Source organism: Sceloporus occidentalis, unplaced genomic scaffold (genome assembly GCF_023333645.1).
Source record: "Sceloporus occidentalis isolate IW3139 unplaced genomic scaffold, rSceOcc1.0.p SCAF_1, whole genome shotgun sequence".
In the NCBI taxonomy this organism is placed as follows: Eukaryota; Metazoa; Chordata; class Lepidosauria; order Squamata; family Phrynosomatidae; genus Sceloporus; species Sceloporus occidentalis.
This window is the reverse complement of record NW_028316981.1, coordinates 213,112,779-213,130,600: the sequence shown is the minus strand read 5'-3', so window position 1 is coordinate 213,130,600 and position 17,822 is coordinate 213,112,779. Positions and strand designations below refer to the sequence as shown.

The 17,822-nt window shown below is 42.3% G+C and overlaps 1 protein-coding gene across 1 annotated transcript in view; it reads left to right on the top strand.

Moving 5' to 3' along the window:
• Positions 1 to 14,613: 14,613 nt before the first annotated feature.
• Positions 14,614 to 17,822, top strand: part of TEX15 (testis expressed 15, meiosis and synapsis associated) — a 48,688-nt gene continuing 45,479 nt past the window's right edge. Inside the window, exon 1 of the mRNA XM_089488809.1 lies at positions 14,614 to 14,624. The gene's annotated coding sequence lies outside the window, so the exon portion shown is untranslated. The remainder of the gene's footprint in view (positions 14,625 to 17,822) is intronic.

Here is a 17,822-nt window from a genome sequence, read left to right as displayed (position 1 = left end):
GAGGGAAGGAGACAGGAACAGTGTTGCCAAGTGTTGTCCAGGAAAGTCTGGACCTAAACCGCATAGGGCTTTATAGGTCATGACCAACCACTGGGAGATCAAGCAGAACCAACAGGGCCAAACTCTCCCTGTCCAGCTCCCTGTGTCATCCTTAAAGTGACCAAAGCTATCTCCATCTCACAACCAGGCCTGAAGCCAGATTGAAATGGATCTAGATAATCTGTCTCAATCAGAAACCTCTGGTTTAATATAAATTTCTGTTATCTATAAATACATACGACATGAGAGGTTTACAGAAAGAATGGAATAGAGAATTGGTATATCCAGTTCTGAGTAATCAACAGCTATCCCTTTTTAAACATCTGTAACTATAGCTTTCTGGCTATGTTTCATACAGCAGAAATTGCTCTTTGGGGTATATTAATCACCACAATGTCTATTCAAGAAAGGGCTCTCTAAATCAGCAAATTGTTGGAGATCCTTAATATCTACATTTTGGACCTGTCCCATACTAGCTACGGTACATTTTGGGAGGAAGTAATCACATTAGAAAATTGGGTTTTGGAAAGTTCCTTGATATTCAAGGACATGCATGCTCTTTTGAATTATTTACCTGTTTCTTGTAAATTAAAAAAAATGCAACAGAAGTGGATTTTTAGCTCCCTTTTGGCTGCTAAAAGATTTATACTTCCTTACTGAAAATGTTATTTTTTTCTCCCCCTGTAATCCAATGAATAGATCTAAAAATGCTTGCAACATATGAAATAATTCTGTATATATGAAATTTACAAATGAATTATATTTGTTCATCTATTCTATGTTCATCCATATTATCTATGGATAAATTTGTTATTTTTCCTCCTTTTGTGTTTATATTTTCCTCCTTTTATTGTACTGGAACATTACTGTATGTAACTGAGATCCCTTTTGAATGTAAATAAAAATTTATCTAAAACTTAAAATGTTGGCTTAGAAGCTACAGTACATTTTCCTTTCCCAATTACACTTTCAACTGCATTTTCAGCTTGTTCAGTAAGAAGCATATCACTGTGAAAATATTTATTCAGCAGTATGAATTAGGAGAAAGCAAAGACTAACTGCAGGTAGGCTTCCCATATCCCGCCTGGGGGCGGGACTTTCCCGATTTGGGGCGGGTCCGCACGGTCCTGCCCCGGTTTGGCCCCGCCCCCGGGGACTCCCCCCCCCCCGCGGGTCCTGCAGGCTTGGCTGGGGCTTGGAGGACGTCTGTCTTCCAAGCCCCAGCCATGCCCAGGGGGCTCCTCCGCGATCGCGGAATCCTGCAGGCTTGGCTGGGGCTTGGAGGACGGCTGAAGCCAAGCCCCAAACCTCTGCCTGGCTGCCTCCGTCTCTGGGGGGGGGGGGAAATCCCGGGGGTGGGGGCAAAACGGCGACGGAGGCAGCCAGGCAGGGGTTTGGGGCTTGGCTTCAGCGAGGCCCCATTCCCTTGCCTGGCTTCCTCCGTTGGCGACGGAGGCAGCCAGGCAGGGGAAAGAGCCTTTCCTCTTTCTCCTCTTCCTCTTCTTCTGCCTCCTTTTCTTCTTCTTCTTCTTTCTCCTCCTCTTCCTCCCCTTCTTCTTCATCTTTTTCCTCCTCTTCTACTTCCTCCTCTCCTCCTCCTCCTCTTCTTCCTCCCCTTCTTCCTCTTCCTTCTTCCTCCTTTTCCTCCTCTTCATCTTCTTCCTCCTCCTCTTCTTCTCCATCTCTTCTTCTCCTCCTCCTCTTCCTCCCCTTCTTCCTCCCCTTCTTCCTCCCCTTATTCCTCTTCCTTCTTCCTCCCTTTCCTCCTCTTCTTCATCTTCTCCCTCCTCCTCTTCTTCTCCATCTCTTCTTCTCCTCTTCCTCCCCTTCTTCCTCCCCTTCTTCCTCTTCCTTCTTCCTCCTTTTCCTCCTCTTCTTCATCTTCTTCCTCCTCCTCTTCTTCTCCATCTCTTCTTCTCCTCCTCCTCTTCCTCCCCTTCTCCCTCCCCTTCTTCCTCTACCTTCTTCCTCCTTTTCCTCCTCTTCTTCATCTTCTTCCTCCTCCTCTTCTTCTCCATCTCTTCTTCTCCTCCTCCTCTTCCTCCCCTTCTTCCTCCCCTTCTTCCTCTTCCTTCTTCCTCCTTTTCCTCCTCTTCTTCATCTTCTTTCTCCTCCTCTTCTTCTCCTCCTCCTCTTCCTCTCCTTCCTCCTCCTCCTCTTCTTCTTCTCCTCTTCCTCCTCCTCTGCCTTTTCCACTCTTCCTCCTCTTCAATGCCCAAATATGCTGTTTGGAATGGGGGGGGGGGAGGTTAGCCAGAAAGGGAAGTACATTTCTGCCATCTGTCTAGGAACAATGCCAAAATGTCCTCCATTTTGATCATGCCTAAGAAACATGCATTTATATTAACATTTTAAAAAAAATCATCATTTTTTTGGCGTGTCCTCCATTTTTTATAAAAATGTGTCCTACATTTGAAAATTTTGTCCTACTTTTGTCCTACATTTGTCCCAGTTTGGAGGTCCAGAATTATGGCAACCCTAACTGCAGGGAACAATCCATTGCATTTCAAAAAAATTTACTTGCTTTCACTAATTCTACAAAAGTACATACTCGTATATACTTGACTATAAGTCAACCTCATATATAAGTCGAGGGCAAGTTTTGGGGATGTAATTATGGATTTTGCTATGACCCATGGATAAGTTGGGGGTCAAATTTAGGAGCATGTAATGAAGGATATAAAGGACAAAGTAAAGGAAATCAATGCCAAAGAACTTGCAAGATTCCAGCAGGCATAACTATTTGTGCACATACTGAAGGCTGGATGGACGAGAAAGTAGAAGGGAGTCAGTGCTTCCAGGGCAGATTAAACTCTTGCCTTTCACTATATATAAATGTGTGTGTGTGAACACTAAAATACAGTACTTACATTGACCCATGGATAAGTTGACTCAGGTTTTTGGGGTCAATTTTTTAACCTAAATTTCTAGACTTATACATGAGTATATACAGTATACAAAAGCCTTGATATTGTGCTAGTGAGAAAACCAGTGGGGATTGAGGCATTTAGACTCTAAAGCCAACTGACAAAACAAAATCAAATTTTCTCCTCATTTAATCCAGCTCAGTCTGAGATGTGTTTCCCCTGAGGCCTGAAAAATCTAAAATTGCATTTGAGGAGGAATGGGCAAAGCAGAGGGCTCCCATCCTTTCTGAACCTGTGGATACACTGGGCATTTTTAAAAAGTATTTTGGGTGTAGCCATAAAACAGTTCCCGTAAGGGAAAAAATGGCTAATGACAAAATGTTGGGAGCATCTCTACTTCTGTGTATATTTTCACACAGATGTGGAGTAGAGATAAAGTATGAAGAATCAGAGTGACAGAGAAAAGAAAAAAGCATGGGAAAACAGAGGGGGAGGAAGCAGAAGGGGGATGAATTTCAGAACTATTATAGTTTTGTGATTCCATTGTAACTGCCTCATTTGCATCATATCAAATCCTGGGATTTGACAGTGGCGACACAAGGGGTGTGGGATGGGGTGGACCACACTGGGTGACAGCCCAGAAGAGGGGTGACCCCCAATTGGGCTGTCCTCCCACTGCTTACCCTTGGTGGCGGTGGTGGTTCCTAATGGGGAGACCACCACCACTGCATGGAAGGAGAAGTCGTGGAATCATAGAATCATAGAGTTGGAAGAGACCACAAGGGCCATCCAGTCCAACCCCTGCCATGCAGGAAATCCAAATCAAAGCATCCCCGACAGATGGCCATCCAGCCTCCGTTTGAAGACCTCTAAGTAAGGAGACTCCACCACACTCCGAGGAAGGAGTGTGTTCCACTGTCGAACAGCCCTCACTGTCAGGAGGTTCCTCCTAATGTTGAGGTGGAATCTCTTTTCCTACAGCTTGCATCCATTGTTCCGGGTCCTAGTCTCTGGAGCAGCAGAAAACAAGCTTGCTCCCTCCTCAATATGACATCCCTTCAAATATTTAAACAGGGCTATGATATCACTTCTTAACCTTATTTTCTCCAGGCTAAACATACCCAGCTCCCTAAGGCATTCCTCATAGGCATGGTTTCCAGACCCTTCACCATTTTAGTCACCCTCCTCTGGAAACGCTCCAGTTTCTCAATGTCCTTTTTGAATTGTGGCACCCAGAACTGGACACAATATTCCAGGTGGGGCCTGACCAGAGCAGAATATAGTGGCACTATTACTTCCCTTGATCTAGACATTATACATCTATTGATGCAGCCTAAAATCGCATTGGCCTTGTTAGCTGCTGCATTGCACTGTTGACTCATGTTCAACTTGTGGTCTACTTGGACTCCTAGATCCCTTTCACATGTTGTCTCCTTAAGCCAGGTGTCCGAGGACATGTTATTTTTTACAGACGTTAGCAAATATACAAGGCACACAATTTAGCAGAATCAAAGCTGGCAGGCTAAGACCTACTGTTCAGATAGGCTTTTAAAACAGAGTGTTTTCTCTGTCAAAAAGGAAAGCTAACAAAAAAACTAATTGCGTCATTGTCCTCCGGCAATGGCAAACTAATAAACTCTTCCAAGGAGATTCTCAAAGAATTTCATGAATTTTATAAAACCCTGTTCACTTCAGAAATCTCGGGTGATCTAACTACAAAAGATTTTATAGAAAAGCTGAAACTGAAAAAAACTCTCAGAATCTCTTCACTCCCTCCTAAACAAACCAATAGAATTGGAAGAGATTTTAAAAAGCCATAAACAAATTGAAACCCGTTTAAATCTCCTGATACAGATGGGTTTTCTGGTGAATTTTACAGAGTTCTAATAGATGACATAGCTCCTTCTTTAGATACCCTTTTAAATGAAGTCATGGATGACAGTCACCCCCCCCCCCAAGAACAACTGGCACAGATCACAAATTATTCCCATCCCCAAGACGCAAAATGAGAAGCCCTTAGTCACAGCATTCAGGCCGATAGCACTACTGAATCAGGATGCTAAATTATTCATATCCATTATGGCAAGCAGGTTAAATAAATTCATCCTGGATTATATTAACCAGGATCAGACGAGTTTTATGCCAGGCAGGAAAATGTCAGAATCAATACACAGAGTCCTCAATCTAATACACCACTCCTCATAAACAAAAACACTCTTAGCCCTCCTTTCGTTAGACGTCTTAAAAGCATTTGACAGGGTTGAATGGCATTTTTTGTTCAGACTGTTAAAAGAAATGGAATTTGTAAACAGCTTCATATCTATTTTGAAGAGCTTATACAGAAACTCAGAAGCGACAGTGTTAGTAAATGGGATGGAATCTGAGAGGCTCAATTTATACAGAGGCACTAAACAAGGCTGCCTTATTTCACCCATATTATTTGCACTCTATATTGAACCTATAGCTGAACTCATTAGGTCAAACCCAAACATAAAGGTTTTACAAGAGTCAATACATCCCACCACAAAATTATATTGTATACAGATGACGTCTTACTGGTGGTGGAACAACCTGAAATAAAAAACACATTAGCATCTTTGGGAAGTATTCTGGCCTTAATATTAATTACCAAAAATCTACATGGATATATATGAATGCCCCATCTGCAGTCCAAATTGCCACAGCAGAAACTACTTGTCTACAATTATGTCCCTCGGGGTTTTCACAGCTGGGCATCCTCATAACAAAAGATGTATCCCAGCTGATCCCTAGAAACTATAAACCCATCATTAAATTAATGAAAATAAAACTTAAAGAATGGAAACGTTTAAATCTTTCTATATTGGGGAGAATCACCATTGTTAAAATGTTTCTCATCCCATGCCTCTTTTTCTTTTTCTAATCCATCCCCATTTCACCAACTCTCTCCAAATTCCAACTCTGGCTAAAAATGATCACAGAATTTATATTTAATATAAAGAGACTTAGATTCCCCAAATCGGTTAGGTACGCTAACACAAAAAAAAAGGTGGTTTAGTGATCCCAGACCTGAAACTATATTATCACACGTTCCAATTAAACCAGCTCTCCAATCTTATTATGGAAGCAGATTCCACCAACTGGGTATCTATGGAGGTAAACTCCCATGGTATGGCTGAGTTGAAATTGTTCTTCTCTAATTAAGCCATGGAGCACATTAAGAGAGATCCTTAGATTTCTATTATATATGAACTTTTATGACACGGATAAACTAGCTCAGTTTAAAGATTGGAAAGGGGGAGGGGGATGGCATTTACAGACTTGCCAATTTATTTACACAAGGGAAAATAAAAAGCATAGAGACTCTGACGGATAGCCTGAGACATGTCAGCCACAAATGGATGCAGATATCACAGGTGTTATCCTTTGCAAACAATGTGATGTTGCAAGGGAACTACCCTCATCCTATGACCTTTTATGAAATATTATGCATGGATAGGAGGCAGAACTGCAAGGGAGGGGCAGCCATTATATACCAAAACTTAGTGCAGTTTATGGCAAAAATCAATTGGCCAGGTTAATGTGGCAATCAGACCTAAATTTAGATAGCTCCAAAGCCACATGGGAACGCATATGGACCTCCCCCCATATAAATCAAAATTGGCATTGACAAAAGAAGGGACCCTAAAATTATTATACAAATGGTATTTAACACCTGTTATTTATGTATTAATTGTTTGTTTTGTATTGTTGGTATAAAACAAATAAAAACACTTAATTATTGTTATAAAAATAATGTTTTCAAAGGACCACCTTGGGGTGTTGTACCATTTTAAAGTGTTTTAAGAATTTTATTCTTTTCTACATATACTGATAAGAAACAACTATAGGCCGGTCTCACTACTGCCATTTTTAGGTAAGGTGATCGAGAGAGCAGTTGCCTTCCAACTCCAAACTGTCTTGGATGAAACTGATTATCTGGACCCATTTCAAACTGGCTTCAGAGCGGGTTATGGAGTTGAGACTGCCATGGTCGCTTTAGTTAATTATCTCCGTCTGGACATCGACAGGGGAAGTGTGACCTTGTTGGTGCTCTTGGACATCTCAGCGGCTTTCGATACCGTTGACCACGGTATCCTTCTGGAATGCCTGAGGGAGTTGGGTATTGGGGGCACTGTGCTCCAGTGGTTCCGTTCCTACCTCTTGGGCAGATTCCAGATGGTGCAGTTGGGGGACAGTTGCTCCTCTAAGAGGGAACTGACATCTGGTGTCCCTCAGGGAGTGATTCTGTCCCCCACTTTGTTTAACATTTACATGAAACGGCTGGGAAAGATCATCTGGAGACACGGGGTGTGGTGTTATCAGTACGCTGATGACACCCAAATATGCTTCTCTGTGTCTCTGACTGATGCAGTGACTAAGGATGGCGTCTCTCCCCTGAATGCCTGCCTGGAGTCGGTAATGGGCTGGATGAGGGAAAACAAACTCAGTCTGAATCCAGAGAAAACGGAAGTACTGGTGATAGGTTCCCCAGGCCCGGGGAAGGAAATTTATCCACCTGTCCTGGATGGGGTCACACTTGCCCTGAAGGACGAAGTTCGCAGTTTAGGAGTACTTCTGGACTTGTCCCTGCAGTTGACATCTCAAGTAGATGCGACAGTCAGAAGTGCTTGCTATCAACTTCGGTTGATACGCCAACTACGACCCTACCTGGGCCAAAGGGACCTTGAAACGGTGGTACATGCTCTGGTAACCTCTCGCTTAGATTTCTGTAATGTGCTCTACATGGGGCAACCCTTGTACCAAACTCGGAAGCTTCAGTTAGTACAAAATATGGCAGCCAGATTGGTCACCGGTGCTTCCAGGTTTGACCATATATCACCTATTCTGAAAGATCTTCACTGGCTGCCTATTCGCTTCCGAGCACAATACAAGGTGTTGGTTATTACCTATAAAGCCCTACATGGCTTGGGCCCAAGTTACTTGAGGGACCGCATCTCCCCATATAATCTGCCCCGCACACTCAGAACAACTGGGAAGAACTTGCTGGAATTCCACCTTTGAAATATCTTATTACATCCCAGATGGCCTTCTTAGTAGCGACCCCACAAATCTGGAATAGTCTCCCCGAGGAGCTCCATCTGATCACCCCCCTGGAAACATTTAAAAAGAGGCTTAAAACCTTCCTCTTCTTTACAGAAGTTATGTACTTGATCCCATCGACTCTCTGCCTCACCCTATTCAATGATTGTTTTTATATCTGTATATTGTACATTGTTTTATTGGTTTTTATCTATTTTATGATATGTTTGTAATTGGTTTTAATTCTATGTAAACCGCTTTGATCTTTTGGAAAAGCAGTATATAAATAAAATTTATTATTATTATTATTATTATTAAAATATATAAGCTATTTATTTTAATATTGTAATAATTTAATTCCATTTTAATGTACCACTTTTCTATGTTTTTAATTGTACTGTTCTTTTAATGTTGTGAGCCATTCTGAGTCCCAGTTCTGGGGAAAGAGTGGGATACAAATAAATATGATGATGATGTTTTGCTCAAGGAAGTGAAAAGAGGCTCCATTTTGGTAGCACAGAGGAGAACAGTGGCAGGCCACTATAACTCCCTGAGATACAATATGTTTTCCAGGGTTGCACATACGTGGCCCACTGTAAATAAAATAACAGCTGTTATCAGGGAAACTACAGTCGGCCCTTCTTATACATGGATTTTTTTATACACGGATTCAAGCATCCACGGTTTGAAAATGTTCAAAAAAAGTACAAATCAAACCTTGATTTTCCAATTTTTATAAGGGACACCATTTTGCTATGTCATTATATTTATGGGACTTGAGCATACACTGATTTTGTTATCCAAGGAGGATCTTGGAACCAAACCCCAGCATATAACAAGGGTCCACTGTATATGGCTCAGACCCAGGCTATTTGGCAGACCATATCTCACTGTATGAGCAGCCCAGACTCTGGCCCCATACAGACAGACCAAAATAAAGCTGCTTCGGGTCACTTTGGAGATATGCTGTTTAAATGATGCATGCATCCTAAGAGTCCAGAATCTACACTAAAGCCATGCTCCAGTCCTAAAGACTGGAGCACCTTTGATGCAGCTTCTGGCCTCTTAGGACACATGCATCATTTAAACAGCATACCTCCAAAGTGACCTGAAGCAGCTTTATTTTGGTCTGTCTGTATGGGGCCTCTGAGACCATCAGGAGAGGCCTTTCTCTCAGTCCCAACACCTTCACAAGCATGGCTGGTGGGGACACGAGAAAAGGGTCTTCTCAGTCGCTGATTTCAGACGCTGGAACTGCCTTCCCAGGGACGGACCTGTCATAGTCCTCCCATTGGTAGGCTATAACACTTTTAATAATAATAATAATAATAATAATAATTATTATTATTATTATTATTATTATTATTATTATTATTTATACCCCGCTCTTCAGCCAAGGATATCAAAGCAGCTTACAATTTGTAAATTAGACATTTCCCTGCCCTCATGCTTACAATCTAAAAAAGACAAGACACAAAAGGAGAAGGGAATGGCAGTAGGGATGGGGTAAAGTCCAGGAAATGTGCTCTCCCTCGGAGGCCAGGTGGAGCTAGCCTGCCTCTCTCTCCCTCAAGATGGTGGATGAAGGGGGGGCTTTTAAAATAGTAAGCCCTTAAAGAACACACTGGGGAGGTATTAATTTTCATTGCAATTGGAGCCCAGGGCTCCAAGTTTGACTCAGCCTTCCATCTTGTTGGGGGCAATTGACTTACTGTAAACTGCTTAGAGAGGGCTGTGTTCACTATTAAGTGGTATAGAAATGTAAATACTATGCTAAATGCTTAAGTGTACTGTTTTTAAGCACCTTTATCATTTGTAACTGCATTTAATTCTTTTAATGAGTGATGTTTTAATACTCTAATAATTTAATTCTATTTTAATGCTTAATTTTGTATGTTTTTCTTTTTAACTGAAGACATAGTTTTTATTCAGATTTCTGTAAATATTTCTCAATGACAAAATGAGGGTGATTTAAAATATCCCTTTTAAACCAGGAAGTCAATGCAGGAATGTACTTCCAGGCAAATGGAAGAGAAAATTCAACCCACTTCAGTAACTTCTTGCAAGCAGAGCTACTGGCTTTAAAGGGGGTCATGTTCAGCAAGTCAGCCCCAAATCCCTGGCTATGATCTCCAGACTCCAGACCCTTTGCACAAGCAGTTGTTTGTATTTTTTTAAATGTAAGCCGCTTTGAGACCCAGTTTTGGGAGAAAGTGTGGTGATGATGATGATGATGATGATGATGATGACAATTGTTACTTCTGCTACATGCCAAGTTTTTTTGCCCTGTTAATTGCAATAATAAACAGATTAGGGGGGTTGGGGGGGAGGAATCTGAAGCACACAGTTCTGGCATATTCAAGCATCTTTCTGGTATATTCAATAATATATTCTTTCTTCTTCCTGATTACTGTATTTTCTACCACTGTGCTCTATCCGTAATGATCTGCAGAGTGAAGGCAGCCACTGGCATCTATGGCCTTGACAAGCTGGTTTTCTCAGTTTCTGCAGCCACTTGGAACTTGTCTGGAATGTCATTAGAATGGTATCTGTTTTTAAAAAATGAAAACCAACAAATAAATGTGAAGAGAAATGGGGCTGAAGAACCAATAGGAAAATGGGGAATTTTTGAATGCAAAGTAACACACACCCCACAATCATTTGATCAACATAAGATGTATCTAAACAATTTCTGATATGAAGAGTTGATTATTACTGTTAGTGATGTTATTGTATAATTATATATGTATATATTCCCCAAAACAGATACACAAACAGTCCTTGCATTCTTTATCCATGCTGGATTAGAATTTGGGAAAGCCAGGTGCTTTTTTTCCCCCTTGCATAGCCACTAAACTCCCATCTTGGGTCAATCCATGCCTCCTTCAAGGTTGTTAGAAGATAAAAGGTGGAGGAGAGACTCACATACAGGTTAGCCTTCAGATAATTATTTGGAGGAAAGTTTGGAAAGAAAAGTAACTGTAAATAATAAATAAGTGAAAATAAATAATACATAATAAATAAATAAAGTGGTGAATTTTTGTTGGAACTTTGTTTAATCTGTTAGAAGGGCTGCAGCTGGAGCTGGGTGGGAATTAAACTCTCAAACAATTATTTTCTTAATTTCCCAAATTTATTTTATTGCAGAGAACAAAAGATGGAAAACCATTTACACCAGAAACGCTTCTTTATCCCCCCCCACCCCATGTGTCACGTCCCTTATGCATAAACTGGATTTATTAAAGGTCAACTGAAGTTTTTAAGTTGACTTGATGGTACTTCCTCGGAAGGTGATAGAGTCTCCTTCCTTGGAGGTCTTTAAACAGAGGCTGGATGGCCATCTGTCAGGGATGCTTTGATTTGGATTTCCTGCATGGCAGGGGGTTGGACTGGATGGCCCTAGTGGTCTCTTCCAACTCTACGATTCTATGATTCTATGATTCTACAAATGTGGGGACTGAAGAAATATATAGTTTTGGATGGGGAGGGAAGGCAGACTCTTATGAGGGGGGCAAAAGTCTTGTGTAAATATGTATATTTGGACTATGGCTCTAGAGGCCAGGGTTTGAATGCCTGCTTGGCCCCGCAATCCCTTTTGAATAAACTTGCAAGAAAACCCTATGATAGGTTTGCCTTAAGCAGGGTGGCTGGCTGTCCTAACTACAAAGGAAGGAAAAGGCCCCATAAGATGTAGGACATTAAAAAAATACATGACTAAATAAAAGCTAAAACACTCCTATAAAGATAAATTAGTCCTGCTCAAAAATGGAGGACATTTTGGAATTCCAACTGGACAGACGCCTGAAATGGAGGACATGTTCTGGAAAAAGAGGTCACCCTGCCCCTTGCCCATCGAACCCCACCTTGGGCAAGTCACACTCTCTTAGCCTCAGAGGATGGCCATTGCAAAACCCTCTCTGAAGACACTTCCCAAGAAAACCCCATGAAAACCTTCATGGCTTTAGGGGCGCCATTAAGTCAGAAAAAAACGACTTGAAGCCTGAAGGCACACAATAACATTTAACAGGACTTAAGCGTGGCATGGTGGTTTCAGTGTTGGAGTGTGACTTTGGGGACCAGAGGCCAATTCCCTCCTTGAACATAAAAACCCACTGGTTGACCTTGGTTGAGTAACACTCTCTCAGCCTCAGAGGATGGCAAGGGCAAACCCTTTGAAGAAATACTGCTAAAAAAAACACTAATAGATTTGTCTCAGAGTCGCCATAATTCTGAAAGGATTTGAAGGCCCTCAACTACAACAAACAACCTTAATTGTTCTTAAAGTACTTTTTATCTTGTGAGCCGCCTTGGGTCCCTTTTTTGAGAGAAAGGCGGCATAAAAATACAATTAAAAATTTCCTGTTTGAACATAACAATCCACTGGGTGACCTTGGGCAAGTCACACTTTCTCAGCCTTAGAGGTGGCAAGGGTAAACCCCTCTGAAGTAACTTGCCAAGGAAACCTCATTATAGGCTCATCTTCCAGTTGATATAACTTGGGGGGGGGGACGCCTTGAAGGTGCACAACCACCACCATCTTAGTAGGCAAGTCACTCTCTCAGCCTCAGAGGATGGCCATGGCAAAACCCAAGAAACTTCCCAAGAAAAGCCTATGATAAAGTTCACCTTATGCTTGCCATAGGTTTTTTAAAAATGGCTTGAAGGCACACAACAACAACAAGAAGTTTGGAAGACCACATGAAATTAAAGATATCGCCATGTTAAGTCTATAGAATCAGTATGTAGACAGATCTTGTAGCACCTTTGATACTGACTGAAAGAAAGACGTTGGCAGCAATGAGCTTTCTTGGGCTTCAGTCTACTACCTCAGATATATTATTATCATTATTATTATTATATTATTATTATTCAAAGATATAGTGTTAGTCTGTAGAATCAGTCTGTATAGAGAGATCTTGTAGCCCCTCACTGAAAGAATTTGGCAGCATGAAGCTTTCCTGGACTTTAGTCTACTACCTCAGATGCATATTATTATTATTATTATTATTATTATTATTGCCATGTTAGTCTGCAGAATCAGTATGTAGAGAGATCTTGTAGCACCTTTGATACTGAAAGAAAGAAGTTGGCAGCAGGAGCTTCCATAGACTTCAGTCTACTTGGTCAGATGCATATTATTGTTGTTGTTGTTATAGCTAGTTTGCAGAATCAGTATGTAGAGAGATCTTGTAGCACCTTTGATACTGACTGAAAGAAAGACGTTGGCAGCAATGAGCTTTCTTGGACTTCAGTCTACTACCTCAGATATATTATTATTATTATTATTATTATTATTATTATTAAAAGATATAGTGTTAGTCTGTAGAATCAGTCTGTATAGAGAGATCTTGTAGCCCCTCACTGAAAGAATTTGGCAGCATGAGCTTTCCTGGACTTTAGTCTACTACATCAGATGCATATTATTATTATTATTATTATTATTATTATTATTATTATTATTATTGCTGCCATGTTAGTCTGCAGAATCAGCATGTAGAGAGATCTTGTAGCACCTTTGATACTGACTGAAAGAAAGAAGTTGGCAGCAGGAGCTTCCATAGACTTCAGTCTACTTGGTCAGATGCATATTGTTGTTGTTGTTGTTATAGCTAGTTTGCAGAATCAGTATGTAGAGAGATCTTGTAGCACCTTTGAGATTCACTGAAAGAAAGTTGGCAGCATGAACTTTCATAGACTGAAATCTACTTCCTCAGATGGCACAGGGTGAAATTAGCATTAGTGTTTAATCATGGGAATGGAGGTCTCTTAACATTTAACTTAATGGTGAGGGAGGCTTGACGATGAGGCAGTGAGTTTGGGCGCCTGCCCTGCCTTCCTCCTTCCCCTGAGAGAGGGAGCCCAGGCAGGGAGGCAGGCAGGAGCAGGAGGCCTCTGTCTTCCCGCCTTAAAGGCTAAGGGAGAAGGAGGCGAATGTAGGCGGTCTCCCTCTAAGGCGCTGCTCTGGTTTGGGGCAGACTAGGGAGACCTGGGATCCGTCGGAGGAGAGAGGCACTGCGGAGGTGAGAAGGAGGGAGGGAGGGAGGGCTGGGGCTGGCCAGGCACGTCCTCTCCTTAACGCCCCAGCCTTCCTGTCCAGGAGGGATGATGATGATGATGATGATCATGCCCAAGTGTCCTCCATTTATGGGCATCACTAAAGGAGGACATTTAGGGGGACCACAGGTCCTCCTTTTCCAGGACACCTCTTACATTTCTGCCTTCTGTCCAGGAGGAAATCCAAAACGTCCTCCATTTAGAGCATGGCTAAACAGCGCATTCAGGGTGACCAAGGTCCTCCTTTTACAGCACACGTCCTACATTTCCAGCCTTGTCCAGGAAGGGTTCCAAAACGTCCTACAGTTTTGATCAGCACTAAGGACGAATTTACCTTTCTATGAGTGTTTTTAGCCTTTATGTGGGGCTGCCCTCCATTTTCCCCTCGATTGCCCTACATTTTGAGCCTGGCCAAGAAGTACGACTTTACATTTCTGGGAGTGTTTTGAGCTTTTATGTGATCGTGTCCTACATTTTTTAAACGGAAGGACCTCCTTTTGGGGGTGAGGAGGACCTCTGGTCACCCTGGACATGTCCTCCATTTCATCCTTCTGTCCAGGAGGAATTCCAAAATGTCCTCCATTTGGAGCATCTCTAAGGAGTGTGAGTTTACATTTCTGTGAGTGTCGTGCGTTTCTTCGTTGTCCTCCATTTTGCTTGAATGTCCTCCATCCCGAGGTCCTTTGTAGTGAGGATACCTGGTCTTCCTGGACATGCCCTACACATTTCAACCTTCTTTCCAGGAGGGCTGCCAAAAGGTCCTCCATTTTTGATCAGGACTGAGAAGGGGCCCATCCAGGGTGACCACAGGTCCTCCTTTTCCAGGGCGTGTCCTCCATTTACATGCCGTGTCCAGGAGGAATTCCAAAGTGTCCTCTATTTTTGAGCATATTTAGGAACCCATCCAGGCTGAGCAGACAGGTCCTCCTTTCCTAGGACGCGTCCTCCACTTTTAAACCTTCTCTCCAAGAAGGATCCCCAAACGTCCTCTTATGTTTGAGCAGAACTAAGAAGCCCCTCCAGGGTGACCAGAGGTCCTCCTTTCCCAGGACGTGTCCTCCATTTCAAACCATTGTCCAGGAGGGATTCCCCAAATGTCCTCCATTTTTGAGCAGGACTAGGAAGCCCATCTAGAGCCCCCCCCCTTTCCCACAATTCAATCCATTTCAAATGGATTAGATTTGATCCCTTTAATCATTGTGTCCAAGAGGAATCCCCAAACGTCCTCCATTCTGAGGACGACTGAGGATCATGAGTTTTACATCTGTGTGACTGTCTCTAGCCCCTTTTTTATCCCATGGGGGTGGGGGGTCCTCCATTTTGCCTTGAGAGGAGGAAACCCTTCTGCCCCCGGGGCAACAACGGTCTCCCTGAGCATGCCTTTATTGCGTGGCCAGGTGGCCGTTGGGTGGCTTAGCAACTGGGAAACACCTGCTGCCTTAACTGCTCCTGGAGCTGGAAGCTCCATTCTGCCTGCCTGCCTGCCACAGAGGCAGACCCCACTGCAGCTCCTACAAGATGGGTCTCCCCTCTTCCCTCCCTCCTTCCCTCAGCTCCTGTGTGTAAGTGTCTAGAAGCCGTGTAGGGAGTAGAAACGCACTGCAGAAGTAACCCACTTTGAGACCGCTTTAACTGCCCTGGCTCAGTGCTAGGGAATCCTGGGAAGTGTAGTTCATTGTGGCACCAGAGCTCTCTCTGACAGAGGCTGCATGATCCACACTGGAGTAATAACCCATTTTGACACCGCTTTAACTCTGTTCTGGCTCAAGGCTAGCATTCTCTAGCACTGAGCCCTTGCAGTGAAAAGTGGTCATGAACTGGGTTAATTCTGCAGCGTGGATGCATTAAAATGTTGTTGGTTTGTGCCTTCTTCAAGTGTTTTCCAACTTTTGGCAGCCCTAAGGGAAACCTATCCTGCATTAAGGGAGGTTTTGCCATCATTACCTTCCTCTGAAGCTGAGAGAGTGTGACTTGCCGCCCAATCCACCACACTGCATTAATTCTGCAGTATGGTGGATGCATTCCTACTGATCTGCTGGGTCTCTTCTGGTTCTGGCCCCATGAATTATTTGTTGCTGGTTATTCCTGGGATAACTACATAAATCTGAGGGCAGGGGTTCTTAACTTGTGGATCGCGGCCCCTTTGGGGGTCAATCAACCCTTTCATGGGATAGTAAGTAATTCTTATATAAACTTATTCGATATTAAATAATGTACCCTGCAGTATTTCTGAAGAGAAAAGAAAGGGAATAGAGCTCGCCAACAGAGAAAGGTGTAGAAGTAGTAGTGGTTTGGGGAAGTCACACTCTCTCAGCCTCAGAGGAAGGCAAAGGCAAACCCCCCCCTCTGAGCAAATCTCATCTGTATCTGAATGTGAATTCCTATTGCTTTACCATAGTCTCCCAAAAAATTAATCAAGGAAATATAAAAAGTCTAGAGATGCTTCATTATTAGAATAAGTGAATGACTCAGATGAATTCTGAAATCCTGAAGATAATCGTATTGACATCAATAAGGTTTAATTCTGATGTGAGTTTTGAATCAAGGACGGCATCTGTTTGGGATACCTCCATTTTAAGTAGCGATATCTGTTGCTTCATCTAGCAGATGCTGTTTGCAATCTCCTTTATTCCTGTGTGGGGTTAAACCCCACTAAACTACTTGAACAGAATTCAAATTTAGAATTTAAATTCAGATACACATGTATAGGATTGTACTGTGATTCTTGTTAAGATGGAAGGTAGATCTTAAAAAGTATTGTAGTCTTTACAAAGTATTATAAAATGCACAGAAGCCCAATTATCTCGTGAAATGCTGCTCTTATGAGTAAGACATGAAACATATTTGTTATATAAATGTACTATTATTGAACTGCACGGATGTTTAAAAAGCGATTTCGTACCATAAAATTTGGGCTTGTTACAGACAGCCAAAATAAAGCTGCCTTGAGTCACAGTGGAGGAATGGTGTTTCAATGATGCATGCATCTTAAGAGTCCAGAAGCCACACCAAAGCCATGCTCCAGTCCTTAGGGCTGGAGTGTGGCTTTGGTGAGACCTCTGGACTCTTAGGACGCATGCATCATTGAAACACCATACCTCCACTGTGACTCAAGGCAGCTTTACTTTGGCTGTCTGTAACAGGCCATGGTTTATCTGTAAAAGATGTAGTTTCTCTTCAGAGCAAACTGGTTCTTTCCTTTCCATACCAAGTATCAGCGTATTCAGAAATGAAATTGTCTGCATACATCCAGTAATAAAGAGTTACATGGATTGAACAGAGGTTGAGATTTTAACTGATGAGAGAAGGGAGCATGTTAACTACAGGTTTAGGATGGAAAAACATAATCAGCTGTGAACATTATTTTTAAAATAATTGGGAAACTTAGGAAAGCAGGACCTTGATTTTGATAAGGAATAGAAAAAATGTTTTTCTGAGGTACTGGGAAACTCAGAGAATGGTTTGAACTGTATGCGCATTCTCATTTGGTCATCCGTTGTATATATGTGTGTGTGTGGCCCTTGAATACTGCAAACTTAAGATAGTCCAGAGAACAGAAGCTGAATTGCTGACTGGAACCAGGTACAGGGAAAACACTTTCCTAGTCTTCAGACAGCTGTATGGGTCTCTGCCATGTTTCAGAGCATAGTACGTAGATGTTAAGTAAGAAATTAATTCCACTGTATTCAGTAGGACATAGTCTGTAATGAATATATTCATGATTGTATCATGATTAAGGGATGCTTTTCCCAAACAGACTTGCCAGACACTGATGGGTCTTTTGAGCTGGTGGTGAAGATG